Below are 19,805 nucleotides of genomic sequence, written 5' to 3'. Positions count from 1 at the left end.
CAATCTTTTCCTCATGCACAAGCCCATCTCCTCTGCAACGCGAGCTCCATGCTCTACCCACTTCCTCTTTGTAGAGACTAGTCCTCCTCCACTGGCGACAGGCTGTGCCGCCTGGCCATGGCCACCTCTCACTTTTGTTTCTTCTATCTTGTGGTGGCCGTGGCTGCCCCACTCCACCCCCTTTTCCCTACCACTGACAAGTGCTGCAAAACCAACACCCATCGGTGCTGGTGACGGCCGCGACTTGTGTTGCAGACACATGGCGGCCGGCATTGGGGCGTTGGAACCCCGGCGACAAGTGATGGATCCTAGCCGGCTACGTTTCAGGAGTTAGCGTCCTTCATCGGAACGAACACCTTGTAGTGTACGCAAGTCTTTTGGACCTTTCTGATCATACGTCATAGGCCGTCCGATGGGCCCGGGTCGAAAATGATAAGGGGTCTTTAGTCCGGCGCACTAAGCGGGTAGTCGACATTTTAGATCTAGACACACCTCGGCTCATCAGAGCTGCACTTCATCCAAATGAAGTGTGATGGCTGTTGGTGTACGTGTCCGCTAGGTCGGGTAGTAGGTGTGTCCGCTAGTCCACCTGGATAGTTTAACGATTTGTCCTTGCGCAAATGCCCAAGACCTGTATACTTATGAACCAGCTTAAATATATGATATGGAGCCTTGTCACCATGTATACAGATATGCAGTATCCGTTGATAGACTTCTTTTATCCTGCCGACCAGCAATATCTGGTGCCACAGGCGCACGCAGGAGCATCCATGCCACCAAGTTGGAGCCATCTTCACGTCACCTTCTTACCAGAAACGTGATGTTCAGGAAAAAGATAATCATTTGAAATGCTTGAATATCACTTTAGCTAGATTTCAGTCAGCTGAATATTAGTTTCGCTGGTCCTTGGATTGTGCTTTAAGATTAGTGCAGTTTTTTTCTGTCATATATTGTTGGTGGGTTTGGATTGAACTGACCCTATTTTCGGTCAGTCCATTTCCTTCTTGGGACTGGATTTTGGTGTGTGCATGCTTTTCTTCATGTGTTTTCTTTTATTTTCTGCATGTGTATGCTTTTATATTTTTATTTTTCAGTTGAGTTTTTTTTTCTTTACGTGTATTTTTGGATGTTGAGTGTGTAAATGTATACATGCAAATACTGCATGTACAAATTACATTAGAGTACGGATACTTCACTCTTATATGTTTATTCTACATATTATTAAAAGTGCATTTTGTGCTAATTGTGTGGAAAATTTTGTTTTTCATTTTCTTTATTCTTTAAGGGTAATACCAATGCTAATTGTTTTATGCTAATTTTGTGCTAATTAAATACATTTTTCTATTATTATGTGTATGTATGCACGAAAGTACTATACAATGTGTGTGTGTGTAAATTATACTAGACTGCTAAAGTTGCATTACTATATGTGTATTCACTGCATAATATAAAAAGTGCATTTTTCAATGTCAAGTTGTGTGCAAATTTTTATTTATTTTCTTTCGTCCATAGAGTAATACCAATGTCACTAATTTATTCTCTCTTATAAAGCTTTTTTTTTTGTTTCATTATGTTTAAAGTATACACGCAAGTATGATACACCATGTGTGTAAATTATAGTAGAGAGCAAAAATTGCACTGTATAATCTTATTTTTTGCATATTACAAATGTACAATTTCAGGGCATGCTTGTGTGCAAGTTATTTTTAAATTTTCTTTCTTCTTAAAGGGTTTTATTTTTCCCTAGAAACTTCATTATTTTGCTTTTGTTTTTGTTTTTATATTTTCTTTCTTCTTAAAGGGTTTCATTCTTACATAGAAAACTTCATTATTTTGTTTTAGTTTTTGTATTATTTTCTTAAAAGGTTACATTCTCCCACAGAAAACTTCATTATTTTGTTTTTGTTTTTGTTTTTTATTTTCTTTCTTCTTAAAGGGTTTCATTCTTCCCCAGAAAACTTCTTTATTTTGTTTTTGTTTATTTATTTTCTTTCTTCTTAAAGAGTTTCAATCTTCCCTAGAAAATTTCATTATATTATTTTTGATTTTTATTTTCTTTCTTCTTAAAGGGTTTTATTCTTCTAAAAAATCATTATTTCATTTTCATTTTATTTCTTTTTTCTTTTTTAACGGTAATACCAATATCTTTGCACTATTATATGGTTATTCTTTCCTATTATAAAAAGCACAATTTCTGTGTAGATCGTGTGAATTTTTTTCAATTTATTATTATTATTATTTTCATCATGTTCTTCTTAAAAGGTAATACCAACACCAAGAATTCATTTTTTCTTAGACAACTTCATTTTTATTTCTGTGTGTAGGTGTACACGCAAATACTATACAATATGTGTGTAAATGACAATTTATGAGTAAATTGTCTGCAAAAATTTTCATTATTTATTTTAGCTTTGTTTCCATTTTCCTTCTTCTTAAAGGGTTTCATTCTTACATAGAAAACTTCATTATTTTGTTTTAGTTTTTGCATTATTTTCTTAAACGGTTACATTCTCCCATAGAAAACTTCATTATTTTCTTTTTGTTTTTGATTTTTATTTTCTTTCTTCTTAAAGGGTTTATTCTTCTAAAAAATAATTATTCCATTTTCATTTTATTTCATTTTTCTTTTTTTAACGGTAATACCAATATCTTTGCACTATTATATGGTTATTCTTTCCTATTATAAAAAGCACAATTTCTGTGTAGATCGTGTGAATTTTTTTCAATTTATTATTATTATTATTTTCATCATGTTCTTCTTAAAAGGTAATACCAACACCAGGAATTCATTTTTTCTTAGACAACTTCATTTTTATTTCTGTGTGTAGGTGTACACGCAAATACTATACAATATGTGTGTAAATGACAATTTATGAGTAAATTGTTTGCAAATTTTTTCATTATTTATTTTAGCTTTGTTTTCATTTTCCTTCTTCTTAAAGGGTTTCATTCTTACATAGAAAACTTCATTATTTTGTTTTAGTTTTTGCATTATTTTCTTAAACGGTTACATTCTCCCACAGAAAACTTCATTATTTTGTTTTTGTTTTTGATTTTTATTTTCTTTCTTCTTAAAGGGTTTTATTCTTCTAAAAAATAATTATTCCATTTTCATTTTATTTCATTTTTCTTTTTTTAACGGTAATACCAATATCGTTGCACTATTATATGGTTATTCTTTCCTATTATAAAAAGCACAATTTCTGTGTAGATCGTGTGAATTTTTTTCAATTTATTATTATTATTATTTTCATCATGTTCTTCTTAAAAGGTAATACCAACACCAAGAATTCATTTTTTCTTAGACAACTTCATTTTTATTTCTGTGTGTAGGTGTACACGCAAATACTATACAATATGTGTGTAAATGACAATTTATGAGTAAATTGACTGCAAATTTTTTCATTATTTATTTTAGCTTTGTTTTCATTTTCCTTCTTCTTAAAGGGTTTCATTCTTACATAGAAAACTTCATTATTTTGTTTTAGTTTTTGTATTATTTTCTTAAACGGTTACATTCTCCCACAGAAAACTTCATTATTTTGTTTTTGTTTTTGTTTTTTATTTTCTTTCTTCTTAAAGGGTTTCATTCTTCCCCAGAAAACTTCTTTATTTTGTTTTTTCTATAGAAAAACCCTAAACCCTAAACCTCGCACTAGGCCCAGGCAGGTTTGGCCGAATGCTTTGCCAGCTGCTGCTGTACGCATGAGTTTGGGGCTTTAACAAAATATTTTTTTCTCTGACCCTAAGAAAAATTGACTGACCCAAACTAATTTCAGTCGACTGACTGTTAGTCGCTCCCACCTTGAATATACCTTTTGAAACTTCTCTATGCTGATTCTTTTCATTGCAGTACGAGAACTGAACCATGGCAAAGATCAAGCCAAAGGCATTGCTGGCACAGAGCAAACAGAAGAAGGGCCCTACTCAGATCGGTCTGGTGAGGATCATCACCTACATCGTCCTCGATTGGCGCCCTAGCAGTGTCGTCTGTATACTATGCCTATCAGTACTGGCAGAGCAAAGGACCGGCCGTTGCAGCAGCAGCAGAAGGCGTCGTGGGGAACTAAAGCCCCAAGAATGTAGTTTATTTTGCTACTGTTGTATTGTCTAGTCTGTTAATTTTGGTTGTCGTGGTCCGGTAAATTTGTGGAACATAGACAGAGCATGCGACGGTTAGCTGTATCCCCTTGTAAATTGCCTTAACATTTATGCTTATATTTCTTTCTTTGCGGGTGGCTCCGTTTGGTAGTGTTCTCTTCTGCTCAGATAAACATACCAGGGCACAAAAGCTGCTCCCAAGTCCAAGTGTAACGTGCACATACTGAAGCTAGTGTTACTTTATGGAGGAAATCCTGTGGAAATTGATGGTGTTTCAAACCTTCGAGGGGTATTCTTTTCGCCTTACCTGTCCCTGTTGTATTAAGAGGTTCAGTTGGCCCAATTATCTACCCAGCGGAGCAGTCTGGGTGGTGCCTTGGGTGTCCCCAAATCCTATTTGGCTCCTTAAGCGCCACTTATAGGCATTTTTGCTACATGGCGGCATGGCGCACACCCCTCCACGGCACCATGTAGCAAAATGGCCAGGTCCATGTAGGTCCCTTTTTTTAAAATCTTTTTTGGCAACCTTCCATATGTGATATATAGAAGACAAGCGGCGAGGTCAGACAAGCGCTATGCTACTGCAGGTCCATGGTGCTTGCATATGTGCATTTCAGCAGCTAAATTAAGGTGGCTCTGAAATGTTTGGTGATTGGACTTACGGCGAGGTCAGACAAGCGCTATGCCACTCAAATCTCTCGTCTGATTTCGTCTCTTGAAAATTGGATCATCAATCTGTATGTATATGCAGTTTTGCTTGGCTCCCTCCGTTTCAAAATATAAGTCTTTCTAGAGATTCCAACAAATGACTACATACGAAGAAAAATGAATGAATCTACACTCTAAAATATGTCTACATACGGATCCATATGTTGTAGTCCAATTGAAATGTCTAAAAAGACTTATATTTAGGAACGGAGGGAGTAGCACGCAATGGCTCCTCGGATTTTGAAGATACTAACTGAATGTCCGTGCGATGCAACGGAACGATAGCGTTGCTAGCTTAGCGATGCAGACCCGAGCAACTTCGGCTCGAAATTGAGGCAATTGTTTGCCATCAATCAGGCGACATCAGCCAAAGGGGTCACTGAGAATACAAAACTGAATGAAAAAAGTGTTCCTCTTCAAATATCCCTTCAACCTTAAGTATGCTTTCACGCGTTCACTCTTAAATGGGCCAGTTCAAAGCAGCTACAGAGAGGGGACAGGGTGTCCGCGTTTGGTACACATTCCTTGCATTACACGGGGAATAGGATCCGCAGGAAAGCACAAAGTTGATATCAAATTAAAAATCAGAAACTCATGAAGAAATGCGCAAAGTTCATAACATATTTAAAATCAGTAACTCGTGAAGAAATGTAAATTTTGAGGGAACCGATGTTTCACAGATCAAAACATGCTCCTATGCACACAGCAAAAAAAAAGTACTTATACAGTACAAACAAACAACGCTAATCACATAACTGAATAACCCCACTGAGAACAATCTCTGCACCAAATTTACATTGGCATAACTCAATCACGCAATTCATGCTCCATCTTTCAAGCTTTATTTAACTCCATTCCTCAATTACCTTGCAGGTGGCGGGACTTCCTTAGAAAATCTATCGATTTCCACGATTGCAACTCCGTACTTATGTCCAATGGCGAGGCTACATACATATGATACTCTGGTCAGACATCTGAACTGTGGAATAACATTGTGAAGAAAAATCCCCATGCTCAATTATAAAACCGTCCTACTTTGTTCCCGCAATTTAATGGTTGTTTGGATAGCTGCTATATGGAACATGTTTTAGCAAGAACGGCTTAAAGAGGACTTTTAGAAAACTAGTTCAAGTTGTGTTTTTTTTAGTGTAAACTAGTTCAAGTTGTTGTTTTGTTAAAACTGATTTATGGAAATACTTTGTTTGGAGTTAATAACTTCAAATAGGAGACATGTGTACTATTAGATGAAGTAGCACGTTCTGACGGGCCTTCTCCCTTGCCCTGGACCTCGCCTCCTTCTGCTGCCTTTCCGAAGATTCCTTACCAAGGGCGATCAGTTGGTGTGCGCTCTGCTGGATCTGTACTGTCGATGCTCTAATCTGAATATGAGCTGCTGCAATCACTGCTGGAATATCACATGCGGAGTTTGAATTGGAATTGCTTCTGCTTGAGATAGGGTTGTTGATGATGATTGCATCTTCATCAAGATTGTTCACCGATGAGGCTTTGCCGCAAATGTCCATGTACTCGTCCTCCTCTTCCACGAGCTCCGGTGCCGACGTGATCGCCAAAGGACAGACGCCACCGACTATGTCGACATCTTCCTCCTGTTTGGTCATCCTCTTTGGCAGGTGGCAGCGACCATGGGCAAGGGCCGGCAGTGGCAGACTGCTTCGAGGGTAGAAGTAGCGGTGGGGACAATGACAAACAAGGGCCAACAGTGGCAAAATCTTTCAAGGCCGGCGGCACCACCGCCACCCCAAGAACCTCGCATATCCAGGGCAGGCTTTGGGAAAACGACGATGGAGTTGACTCACCGTACCGAACGAGATTTTATAAAAATGTATATTAATCGTTTTCCTTAAACGCGAAATTACGGTTGTAGGAGTACGGAAGCAACAATGGAGTACAGAAGCACTGCTCTTTCATTGACTATGTTAGTACTTTTCCCCCCTCAAAGGGCTGATTGAGATTGGATGTTGGCACTGGACGAGATGGCTTTAGTTCGTTAGCCCGCTTTGTTCCCACCAAAAATTTGAAAAGAAGACGTGTGGGGGTAAAGTACAAGAGTTATAGGATTTTTTTTTTCGGTTACCTTCTTGTGGCCTTGATGTATGCAAAACATACAACCTCGCCGAGACCGAAATTAACCATTCTTTCACACCTGCAAAATTATGAGTCATACTATTAATTTCTAAACTTCTTACAGAATTTAGCTAGCCATGTATATATACTCTACATCATAATAAAGCAAAGAAAAGCAGAGGAAGAGAAGGGGAATGGTGTCTTGGCCCTCTGGTTTGTAGTTAGAGTGTTACTTGTGGATTGTCTGCTTTCTCCCGGATGGATTCTGACCCAAATTTAAACTTGCACGTGTTACTATGTGATTGTTGTTCAAAGCAGATCTAACATGGACATTTATTTACTATAATGACCATCACATGTGTTTCTTTAGTACAGTGACCCTGAAAATTTAAAAAGAACTATGCCCGAGGGGAGTAGCTAGTAGGAAGCCACAATGTATGGTAGCGGCTGCCGGAGCGTTTTACCTGTAGGTTCTGGAGTCGTGGAGATAAACACCATCGCCCTTTGACGCGGTAATCAACACTGCTGGACGATCTGGGTGGCAATCGATCACACCAACCATACAGTATTGTCCGAGCCCCTTGATTTCATGGATGCATGTCTGTGTTCGCATATCCCAGATCTGATTGATATTAGAAAATGAAGGAGAGACGTTACAGTATTAATTTGAGATGTGCGTCATGCAATGCATGCAACCACGCAGTACAACATCTGATATCATTTGTTTGTTTGCTGAATTAAGAAGATGATCTAGAAGCCATACCCGTGCCGTCCCACGGTATGATCCTGTAACCATGTAGTGCTGCTGATCACCACCCGTGGGATAGTAATCAAAACAGCGCAGCAGTTTGTCTTCACAGTTGAGGCTGGTGAAATGAGTGGGAGAAAAAATTCTCCAGATCTGTGAACGAGAAATAAATAAATTATATCAGATGAACAATCGATATTTACTTGTAGCTAGGCACGAGGACGAGTAAACAAAAGGAATAATAATGAACCTTCACTGTGCCGTCCCAGGAAGCACTGGCAAAAGTGTTGGCATCATGCGGATTAAACTTGACTTGCCTCACCCAGTCCGAGTGCCCAGTGAATGTCCGAATGCACACCCAGCCCTTCTCCCAGTTCCAAAGCTTGATCTGTTGGTCGTGAGATGCCGACAGTACAAACGGTTGGGTCGGCTGAACGGCGAATGATGTGACCCAACCGCCGTGAGCTTTGAATTCCTTGACTCTCTTCATTGTCATAGAGTCATGCACGTGGATGTACCCGTCGGTATCACCCACCACGAACAATTGCTCCTTCGACTGCACAATGAACCTGACGGAAGTAACGTACCCATCGTAGGAGGCGCTAAGCCTTCTGAGGGAATGAGCCAACCCAGGGTAGAATTCACGCTCCATCATTTTTGCCTGCGTCGCACAAAAGATATGGATACAATTGGAAATCAGTGTGTAATATACTATGTGAGGGCCCAGCCCATCAATGCATCCCAACCAACAAGAATACGGCTGCATCCTACGTATATACCTGGGTCTTGTAGTTCCAAATGACAAGCCGTGCCTTATAGGCTGCCAAAATCCTGCATGACACGAAGAAACATAGTAGGCATGAGCGCTTGTGTCTGTACTGATGTTCAAAAAAAATATTGAAACAAGTCATCAACGTGTGCACATGCACGGGATAGCTTAATACTATTAGGGAACAAGGTGATACAATACCTGGATGACACGTGATGCACTTAATTTTTTTGATTTACTAGCAGGATGCTCATGCGTTGCACGGAACATCAAGATGCATTTGTATGAGTAGTTTATCTTGTGGGAGAAAAGGATGAACGAGGGAAGACCTTATTTGCAAATGTGGAGAGGGGTGTGGGTATCTTTTTGCAAAATTGCCATAGTTTCCTTCCTATCCGTCGGATATAAATCGGACGGCCTATATTGCAGGATGGCAGGCACACCATCAACACCAACTCTGTTTTTTATAAGAGTAGAGACAAATATATATTTTTGTGGGAAAAATCCATCAATCTTGAAGCAAAAGAAAATTGTATTCGCTCAGGCAGGAAAATGTATATGTTTTTTTTTTTTGTGAACTGCACTATAACCGGTTGTATGGTTTTGAATCTATCTACATATCTAATGAGCTAGTGTTAGCTCGAGATTAACGCGTTTTTTTAATCAAACTAAATAAAATGCTGACACACAACTCATTTCTTTGAGAGTCGATCTCACGTCCAGGAAAAAGATAAGTTGATCTTGAACGGCTAACGAGACTTGAGCTTTTCATGCAGCACTAATTGTCACAAGGAGCAAGAACCAGTGCACGGAGGAGCTATAATCCCTGGGGAGGATATCTGGTGCTACGGAAGCACCTAAGATTAGGTGCTCCAGGAGCTTTTCAACCGTTAGATCTGAGATCCGAAGGCCGAGGAGAGAGAGCTCACGCTTTTATTCAAAGAACCCCCAGAAATTTGGTATTGCAAATCGGGTCCAGCGCATCTGTAGATGACCGTTGGATTTCAGATCCATGGCCGAGAAGCTCTTGGAGCACCTAAACTTAGGTGCTCCCGTAGCACCAGATATCCTCCCAATCCCTGGACAGTTCTCGTGAGTCGTGACCAAGATCTACATCGACCGTAGAGGTTATATATGGGCTGCTGCATTTAGCTGTATAGTTAGGCAAAACTTGTGCTTCCACCGGTTTCCAGAAAATCTACATGATACACGGCGCTCTCTAGGCGCGGCAGTGGGAGTCACCCTCGCCGGTAGCCCGGCCTCGGTGCCGGCGCCTTTGAGGCCCATGCATTTTGGGCAGACTTTGCGGTGGAGGAGGAGGACTGCATCAGCACCCTTGGTGACTTCATCCAGCGACACCCAAGGTCGGGCATCTTCGCAGTGGCCGGGTGCGCTGGCTCGATGGTGGCAGCGTGGGATCTCGTCTCCCCACCATGGAGCTATCTTCGTCTTGGGTGCACCAGGCGTTCCCCGCCGGATTTGTTCACTGGGGAGGCGGAACATGCCGTCGCCGTGGGACCTTCCCGGCCAATGGAAGCAGGGCGGCGCTAGGCACACGGTCTGTCCGCTGCGCAGCTCTCGAGTGCGACCGTCGTCGGTGCTTCCCCGGTGGGCACATGATCACCACCACCGACCCTCTCGCGGATGGGGCAAGGGTTCCACCGCCGAACCGTCCCCACTCCCCCTCTGGATGGGCCAGTACCAAGGACTCGGTTGGCCCAGCTCTGTCCCGGCCCACGGGCCCCAGCCAAGATGTCTCGGTGCTCCATTCAGCAAAATCACTAATTAAGAGGTACCCCTTGCAAAGGTTATCCCAAACTTCTCTGGTGGTGACAAGTCACGCAACGCATGTGGACCACTTGTCGCCACTAGAGAGTTTTGATGGGTTTTTTCACACCCATGCATGAGGAATGTGAGGTTGACTGTGTTTTTTTCTAGATCTATTTAGAAAAAAAGAAATATCTCATGAACCGTGAGTCCAAATTACAGACCATGTTCACCATTGTATTCCTCTTGTAGAGATCTTCAAATATAAAAATCCCATGTTGATAAGTCTTGACGGACTTCTTTTCTGACGAAATTTATGCTCCCAGCTAGTACTAACATGTGCTCCCAACTGGCACTAACTTGTGAATCCCAACAAGTGCTCCCAACAAGAATTAACATGTGTGCTCCTAACCACACTAATCTATGCTCCCAACGCGAACTAATCCGTACTGTCACCTAGTACTAACTCGTGCTTCCACCTAGTACTAACCCGTGCTCCCAACGGGAAGCACAACTGTGCTCCCAACATGAACTAACCTGTGCTCCCACCTATTACTAACTCATGCTTCCACCTAATACTAACCCATGCTTTGAATGTGAAGCACAAACTATCCTCTTGCGTGAAGCACACTTGTGCTCCCGCGTGGAGCACATGTGTTATCCTGTGTGAAGCACACCTGTGCTCCACGCATGAAGCACAACCAGGAAAAAAACAAATACGGAAAAAATAAATTGAAAACTAGAAAAAACCTGAAAAAACGAAACACAACAATAATGTTCCTATGAGAGAAGCATCCAGTTGGTGACACGTCCTGTGCTAGGGGAAAGTGCCCCCCGCAGGTGGCACCCGTGGATAAGTTGCTCCCTTGATTCAGTTCAGCATGTCCTAGTTAAAGCGAGTGGCATTGCAGGAATGGATCTAGGTGGTTTTGCACACTCATGGACCCCTGAGCCGGCCATCCGATGGCTTTGGATCCAAAAGGGATCAGCTAACCTGGCTCTAAGGTTTATGCATCTCGCGTGGTGATCAGACGCTTCTCCGACCTCTCCTCCCCCTCCCAACCTCTATTCTCTCGTTTTGGAGTCAATTACAGAAAACCACCACATTTGGGGCTAGGGTATGAGAGAACCACCATCTTTGGCAAAAATATTTGTAGCGAGTTTGGTAGGCATGATCAAGTAGATATCTGACAAGGATCGATGGTCTGGACATGAAGAGGTGAGATGGATAGATTTTATCTACTTTACGAAGACAACAATGTATACATGTACATAAGTTCAAAATGTTGACATAAAATATTGATGATATGCAATGACGATAATGTTTGTATGTGAGGCTATGAAATGCAATGTATGTGTGTATGTGATGATATGCAATGTTGATACTGTTTTGTATGTGATGCTATGAAATACAATGTTGATGATATAATCTATCTCTATATGAGGCTGTGTAGTCGGGGGTTGCGCTCCTAGAACAGTGTGCTAGCATTGCAACTCTAGCTACCAAAGCCACCACAAGGCATCATAGGCTGACCAAAGTGCACGGTCAGTCACTACTGGCCTATCCCATGCCGCCCCATCAACAGTCGCCACTGACCAGTTGGCCGTCCAGTGATGACTAGTCATCACTCACATGTCAGCTGATCGGTCAGTGTTGAGGTAGTCATCACTGACAGGTCACCGACCGACCACTAATGATAGTTTTTGGCCGGTTAGTGCTGATGGCCTTGTAGTAGCATGAGTCCCTCATTCAAGAGCCTTGCGCCATCCAGGAGCACACATATGCCTTATATAAGGAGTTGTTTGAGGCGGCTCCGAGTAGGGGGTGCCCTTGCGCCTAATTGCTTACCCATGGAGTCAAGGGTCTTGATCCCCGTAGCATGAGACCCTCACCCTTACTTTCCTTTAATAAGAAATTAGGGCGGCCTTGGGTGACATGCGAACAAGCTCATCCATGAGCCCTGATGGCCTTCCACTGGCATTTTTCACCAAGTTCTGGAGCACCATCAAGGGAGTGGTTGTTCGGATGTTTCACGACTTCTTTGTCGAGACCCGTAACTAGTCTCAAATTAATTTCGGGGTCATCACCCTTATCCCTAAAGTACTTGGGGCCACTAACATTAGGAAATTTAGTCCTATTACTATGATCAACGTCCTTCGGTGCATATTTTTGAAGGAGTGCGCAATGCACTTGGCTCCAATTGCTGATAGGTTGATTCACCCCTAGCCAGTGAGCCTTCCTCTAAGGTCGGGATATCTTAGATGGGGTGCTTGTGCTTCATGAGGTTTCCCACAAAGTTAAGTTGAAGCGCTAGAGGGGGGCTTCCTTAAACTCGATTTCTGTTAAGCATATGACCACCTGGAGTGCTCGTTCCTTCGTCAGGTCCTAGAGCGGAGGAGCTTTTATGACAACTGGATCACCTGGGTGATGCAACTTGTGTAGTATGGCCATCAATATCAATGGTGTGCCAGGACCTTACTTCAGGTCCTCCCGTGGTGTGCGCCAAGGGGAACCACTCTCTTCACTCCTATTTAACCTTGTCGCCGATGTCGTTGCGAATATTCTGGATAAGGCCAGAGCGGCTGGCCGCATCCATGGGGTGGTGTTCCACTTGATTGCTGGAGGCGATCTCACCCACCTCTAGTATGCAGATATGATGGTGGAGGGATCCGACCATGACATCATCAACCTGGAGTTTCTCTTGCTTTGTTTTGAGGTGATGTCTTGTTTGAAGATTAAATTTCCCAAGAGCGAGGTGGTGGTTCTGGGATACTCGCCAAACAAGTAATAACGTATTGTGAACAACCTGAATTGTCGCCTTCCCTCCTTCCCCATTACCTCCCTGGGTTTTCCAATTAGTGACTCGCGGATCCTAATCTAGGACTAGCCCTACTTGTAGAGTGGTTTAGATCTGGTATGGAGCCCTGGCAGGGCAAGTTCATGTCCATAGTCGCTAAGAAGATCCTAATTAACGCTCTACCATACCCATGTTCCTATGAGTTTGTACCTTCTCCTTGATGGGATCCACACAGAGATGGACAAGGAGGTTTATCGCTTCTTCTCACATGGGCCCAATGAGAAGAAGTACCACATGGTCCAATGGGCGCAGGTTTGCGATCTCATAGACCAAGGTGGTGTAGGGATTATTGCGTCCCAGGCCATCAATGTGGCCCTAGCCCTGAAATGGGTCTGGATGATCCTTTGCGTGTGGGGGCCTTTGGCTTGATCTGATCAAAGCAAAATACCTTCATGACCACCCTCTTCTCGAGTGCTGTTGAAAGGAATGGTCCATGTTTTAGCGGTTGTTGCAAAGTATTAAGCACCTCATTCCAAAGGGGGCCCTCCCTCTTTGCCATTTGTAACGAGTGTGACACTACAGTTATCGCAGTCTGTCGTAATGCCATTGGAATCTCTCGTTCCGCCGGCCATTCGAGGCTAAGGAGGCAGTTGAGTGGTAGGCTCTGGTCGTGACGGGTGTGGGCTGGCTTTCACTGGGCTCGCCGAACTCGGTGTCCTGGGGGCGCTCGCCGTCGGGAGTGTTCAGCTCTAGGTCTATTTAATGCTATCAAGTGGGTGGGCCTGGCCCCAGTTGGGTTGCCGTGATTTGGGCCATGTGCGTCCTGCTCGAGATTTGGATCTTCCTATGGCAGCTCACCCATAGCTGCCTCCCGCCGGGCTCTCTGAAGTTTTGTAGAGGAATGGCCCTGAAGATGGCATTTGCCCTCTGTGCGGGGGTGGCAAGGATTCTACTTATATTTTCTTCTTTTGCATGGTGGCTCAATTCCTTTGGGGTTTCCTTCACAAGGCCTTGGGGTGCAATTGCTGCCCGATAGATTTGCGTGACCTTGTGGTAATTATTGAGTCTCTCACTGGTAGGAGGAGACGCCTCCTCTTGTTATCCTCCGCGTCCATGGCTTGGGCCCTTTGGACCTCCCGAAATAAGATTGTGATTGCTCATGAACCGCTGCGACATGTGACTGATCTTATCTGCATTTATTTCTTGTGGAACTTCGGGAGTGAGACGCCCTTGACTCGATGGTTCTGTTGCTTTAAGTGGCGGTGAGTCATCTGGTTCCGGCGAGCTAGCGCAGGCCGCCTCTATGTACCCGTTTTCAATATTTTGTGTGGATTGCTTAGTTAGGGCATCTCCAACGACGACCCACAAATTTCTTCCCGCATCTGTTCGCAAACAGGGGGTAGACTAGTCCGCGGACATGGATGCGGGAGGCCGTCATCCAACGCTGCTCGCATACATTTCAAACACTTTGTGAACCAACCAGACGAAATTCGTGCAAACACGAGCGGATTTCATACAAACCGGGCGACATTCATGCAAACACGGCGGATTTTCATTAGATTTCAAACATTTAGAACAAAAATCCGTTCCGACCGAACCCTAAACCTATCCTATGGCGTCGTACTACGTCCAAGCCCTTGTCGTCCTCCATCCGCCGTCTCCATGATCACCAGTGATAAGACCGATGAAGTGAAGCTACGGTCTCCGGCGAGGAACAGTAGAACACGGGAGACAAACTGGCCCACATGGAACACAAGGACCTACCGCCTCTCGTGCCCTACTCATCCTCGGAGGAGTCCACGCCTTATCCGTCGCCGGTAGACGTGAGGTCCACGATGGAGATGGTGGCACCGTCGCCATTGTCGTCAAACCGGCCCGCCCGATAGTTCATGGACAGGGCGTAGGAGGCGCAACTGGCATTATTCTCGTCCACAGCTTCCTGGCGAGCGGCGGCTTGAGCGCAAAGGGCATCGTAGAGCGCACGCTGCTCGGCGACAAAGTTGGGGTTCACCGTGGCCATGGCCGCCACAGCCTCCTCGCTCGCGCGCTCGCCGTCGATCTGGCCCTCCGCCAGCTGGTGCTGCTCCAGCGCCCGCTGGAACGCCGACATAGGCGCCGGCGCAGGCTGCACCTCCGCCATGGCGGTGTTGTAGTGTGCATGCGCCTGCTCCATGGTGAAGCCGACATGCACAGGGGAGGGCGCCGGGGCGGTGTCATCGGAGCCTATCTCCATCGTGGTGTCCTTCTCGTTATCGGAAACCTCGGGCGAGTTAGCCGGCAAGCCGGCCTTGATCCATCTGGCACGACACCTCTGCCAGGCGACGGCAAGGGCGGCCACCTCGTGCTTCATCGTCGCCGACAAGGCTCTACCATAGAGCTTCGCCGCCCGCAGTCATGGCGGATGTGGTGCAATGGAGGAGGATGGAGAGTGGCTTGTGTTGTGGCGTGGAGTTAGCCGGGTGTGGCCACCTTTAAATAGAGAATTCCGGTGCAGGCAGGCGTCTGGGTGCGTCAATGCGTGGCGCCGGAGTGGGTTTCTCGGCCAGCGAGCCTGCTTAATGGCGGCATACTGATGGACGGGGCATTGAACAGACGTGGTAGATATCTGTTCCGTCCTGCCCAGTAACGCGTCGCCGGCATTGAATAGGGGCGGACACCGGGGACGCGTCATGGGCGGCTCCCTCGGCAGGCATGTCGCTTTAATGGCGGAGCCAACAAGAGGTTGCGTCCGCTCAGAGCCGGCTTCAATGTGGAGCAGCGCGTTCTACAGCGGCATGAATGCGGGCAGCCAACGCTGGGCGGGAACACACGCGGGCGAGGGAGGAGGGGGTTTGGGTGGGCTAGGGTGGTCAGAAGCGGGTTTGGGTGCTGTCCGGACGCCGACAAAGTCCCCCATGTTTGTCTTCGGTTTATGGGAGAAAGTGCGTCCGGACTGCCCTGCGGACCGATATAGGCCAGTGTTGGATGGCTTCCGTGGTCTAGATGTATGCGGGTGGTTTGCGGATGGCCCTTGGAGGCCCTTATGTCCCCAACAGTCTTCCTTTACCTTTGTACTTCTTGTATGGATCTTTGGCTGGTTTCTGAAGTGATATTAAGTGCACGTCACTTTCTACCCACACCAAACATAAAAATACCGCTTATGCTTGAACTCACCAAGGCTCTGTAGGGTGCACATCCATTGACTCTAGCATACCGTTATAATCACAACGAAATATGACCTGAAGTAAGCATGATTTATCATAACAGGCTCCGTACCAGGCCGAAAACATAAGGTGAAATATACCGAAAAAAAAGTATCAGAGAATATCCTAGCTAGTGTCTATTTGGTACCTCAGATGTCGTCTTCTCACACATTGTTGCACAGACGGCCTTTAGGGTCACCTCACGAAATCCACGGCTGTTTTCCTTTCTAGCATCCTTAAAATTCGTCTCAGACTGATAATCTTTCCCTAGGATAGTCTCTACGACTATGTCAAGCATGTCCATGTTGTCCGGCGGCTGCTGTAGTTGTCTCATCGTTACAACGATGGTGTGTGTGGACCTTGGTGGCACAACACTGCATACGTGTCCCAGATATGCGTAATAACGGTCTGCCCCTGGGAGTCTTGGGACACACCTAACAGACACATGCTGATCATCGGTGTTGTTAGTTACATGAAATGGGCAGGAGATAATCTTATTCGGCCGGAAAGAGAAGTGGAGCTGGAGGGGATGGACATCTATCAGTTCAGTGTCCTTGACCATGCAAGTGCTCATCTGCATGCAAGAAGAAAGCCACGAGGTTAACTACAATAACGTGGCTATGCCGCAAGGGCAGACCGGGTGAATCATCCCACGATCAAACTTAAGAAAATTAACGTGTGTGTGTGCGCGCGCGCGCGCGTGTGTTCAAGCTTGGCTTTTGTTCACCCGCAAAAAAAAAGCCTGGCTTTTGTTTTTTTATAGGATGGGAAAACAAAACAAAAAAACGACTACAATCATACTAGGCTAGGAAAATAGATTCTGGTATTGCTGACCATACCTGGTCAATCAATGCCCCTTGTCATTTTCTAGTGTCTCCGTCTCACTTAGCATATTAACAATATCCCCTATAGTTGGCCTTTTCTGTCGATCGGCCTCCACACAGCTTAAAGCAATTTCGACGCATCTCTTTACTTGTTCACAATACAACTCCAACTAATTCCCTGACACCACTGATTGTAGCCTATTCATCCAATTCCCATGTACCTGGATAATGATAACACAAAGAACGGTGGGTAAAAGAAAGAAAAATAGTAGAATGACAATGTACATCCGAGATCAATAAATACAATTTTCTTACAATCTTAATGAATTGCTCAGAGCTCATTTCAGCACTTCTGCAGTGCCCTGGAGGACCTGCAATTATCTTTATAACTACAACTCCCAGGCTGAATATATCCAGTTTATTTGAGATTATTCTATGATGTATAAACTCCGGTGGTAAGTACCCACTGCAAGCACGACACAACGGATATGTTACTGACATTCCCTGTGCCCAAGGCAAATAGGAATTCTCTGCTTAGAAAAATGAAACAGTTCACATGAAGAATAAGCTTACAGTGTTCCTATAGGACTGTTAGTGCTATGAGATTTTTCTTCCTTGAAGAATCTGGACAATCCGAAATCAGCAATTTTCGGGATCATGTTCTTATCCAGCAATATGTTGGCTGGTTTTAGATCCAAATGAAAAATAGGAGGCTTCAATTCCTCGTGAAGGTACTTCAAACCATTGCAAATACCCTTGATTATGGCGTAGCGCGTGCGCCAACCATGTCCCTTAGATTCATCTGTAGAAACAAACACAATATTATAAATCTTGAAACATATATATATATATATATATATACACACACACACACAAAATGAGCAGTTAACATGCTATGTATTCAAGTGGATCATCATCATGGATTTACCAAAGAGATAGCTGTTAAGGCTTCCATTTTCCACAAACTCAAAGCAAAGCGCTCTCTTTGTCACCTCAGCAAGAACCTTAGTTTTGTTGTACGGCAAGTATTCTCGTCGGGTTTCATGGCAATAACCAACTAACTGCACGATGTTCTGGTGTTGCAGATTTACAAGATTGTAAAATTCCTTATCAAATTGCACATCGTCATGTCCTGACATGTCGTGAAGAATCTTTACAGCAATTTTTTGACCATCTTCCCGCTCCCCCTATTGGAAATATATAGTTTAGTTTTCTGTTAATAGGGACATATGTGGCATCTATAAAGCGGAAAATATTACCCAAATACACGTCCTTAAATATGCATAGATTTCTGAAAAATCATATGCAAGGTGCTCCTTAACAAGATTGATAGAAGAAGAAATATTGTAGCTTGTGGATTAAGTTGAGCAGTGTATATGGTAAATCAAACATGAGAAAACGGTGTCATCAATCTTGGGCAAGCGCCTAAATCCCGCCACAGTAGATGAAATAAAGAGTGCAATGAACGTTGATTTTTTTTTCACCATTTCTAATTGTATATGAAATTGTGAATGATTAATCATACCAGATAAACTTTTCCGTACGAACCACTGCCAAGTAATCGGCCTTTAGAGAAATTATCTGTCATGCTTTCCAGTGAATGGAGTAGCACACGGCTTGGCCCATCCGCCATGTTATTGCTTCCTCCTGATGTAAAGGTAAAAGAACCAGCTGCATGTTTATACAGATAAGATAATAAGCGTCAGTACAGATTTGTGAGCAGTTTAACTGCTCGGCTCTTTCTTGGTTCTCCGCCAGTAAACCAGTCGAGCTTTGCACAAAGCAGATCTATAAAAAAAGCAGTATAAAGAGGAATAGTTTATGACGAACCAGTTCTATTACAGCGGCACTGCCATACACACACACCAGATCTGCGAGGATAAGAAGTAGCAGAGTCAACGGAGAGAACTAACCTGCAGTTGCAGGGGAGGAATTGCAGCGGGGAAGTATGAGCGCTCAACAATACGGAAGTGGAAGGAAGGAAAAACGAGGAGCAAAATGCAAGTGGAAGGAAGGAAGGAAAATGAAGAACAAACCTATATCATCTCAATATCTGTATGTGGATGTATGGTTGTGTGTGGACCACAAACCTGTATGGGTTCGTACCAGTTGATTTGTGTGGGGCAGATGTGGCCCAGAAAAGAAACAAGGATTCAGTATACATGGCCTAAGCTGTACTCCCTCCGTTTCTTTTTACTCCGCGTATAAGATTTGGTCAAAGTCAAACTACACAAAGTTTGACCAAATTTATATCAAAAAATATGAACATCTACAATACTAAAACAATAAAGTGTGAAAATATATTTCATAACGCATCTGATAACATTGATTTCATATTGTAAATGTTGATATTTTGAACATAAAGTTAGTCAAACTTTACAAAGCTTGACTTTGACCAAACTTTATATGCAGACTAAAAAGAAACGGAGGGAGTACTATATCTATCTATACGTATGTACTCGACCTAAAACAATCTATATATCCAAAGCTTTCATCAATTATGGTATCAATGTGATTATTAAGTGGTGGTGGTGTGTCTATGTGGAGTTGTGCCGTATTAACCATGTAACAAAATGTATACGACTGAAAACTATTTTCGGATACTAATCCAATGATATAATTTTTTTACATATAAATCATATTTATTAATTAAATTTATAGTCAGATATGGACCGTGACATAAACCTAACGGCATAAGGATGGGATGTCCAACGACTTGTCTACTTACTTACACCCTGAAGCGAAGAACCAAGGGAGGCTTCGCCAATCCTGTCGAGCTGGGACACACAAGGACGATGGTGAAGAAGACCCGAGCAACTAGGA

The 19,805-nt window shown here is 43.7% G+C and overlaps 1 pseudogene; it reads right to left on the bottom strand.

The window, feature by feature from the left end:
- Positions 1 to 5,452: 5,452 nt before the first annotated feature.
- LOC123123559 (uncharacterized) lies at positions 5,453 to 18,981 on the bottom strand (annotated as a pseudogene).
- Positions 18,982 to 19,805: the final 824 nt, after the last annotated feature.

This window comes from Triticum aestivum, chromosome 5D, assembly GCF_018294505.1.
Source record: "Triticum aestivum cultivar Chinese Spring chromosome 5D, IWGSC CS RefSeq v2.1, whole genome shotgun sequence".
NCBI lineage: Eukaryota > Viridiplantae > Streptophyta > Magnoliopsida > Poales > Poaceae > Triticum > Triticum aestivum.
This window is presented reverse-complemented; position numbering and strand designations above follow the sequence as displayed.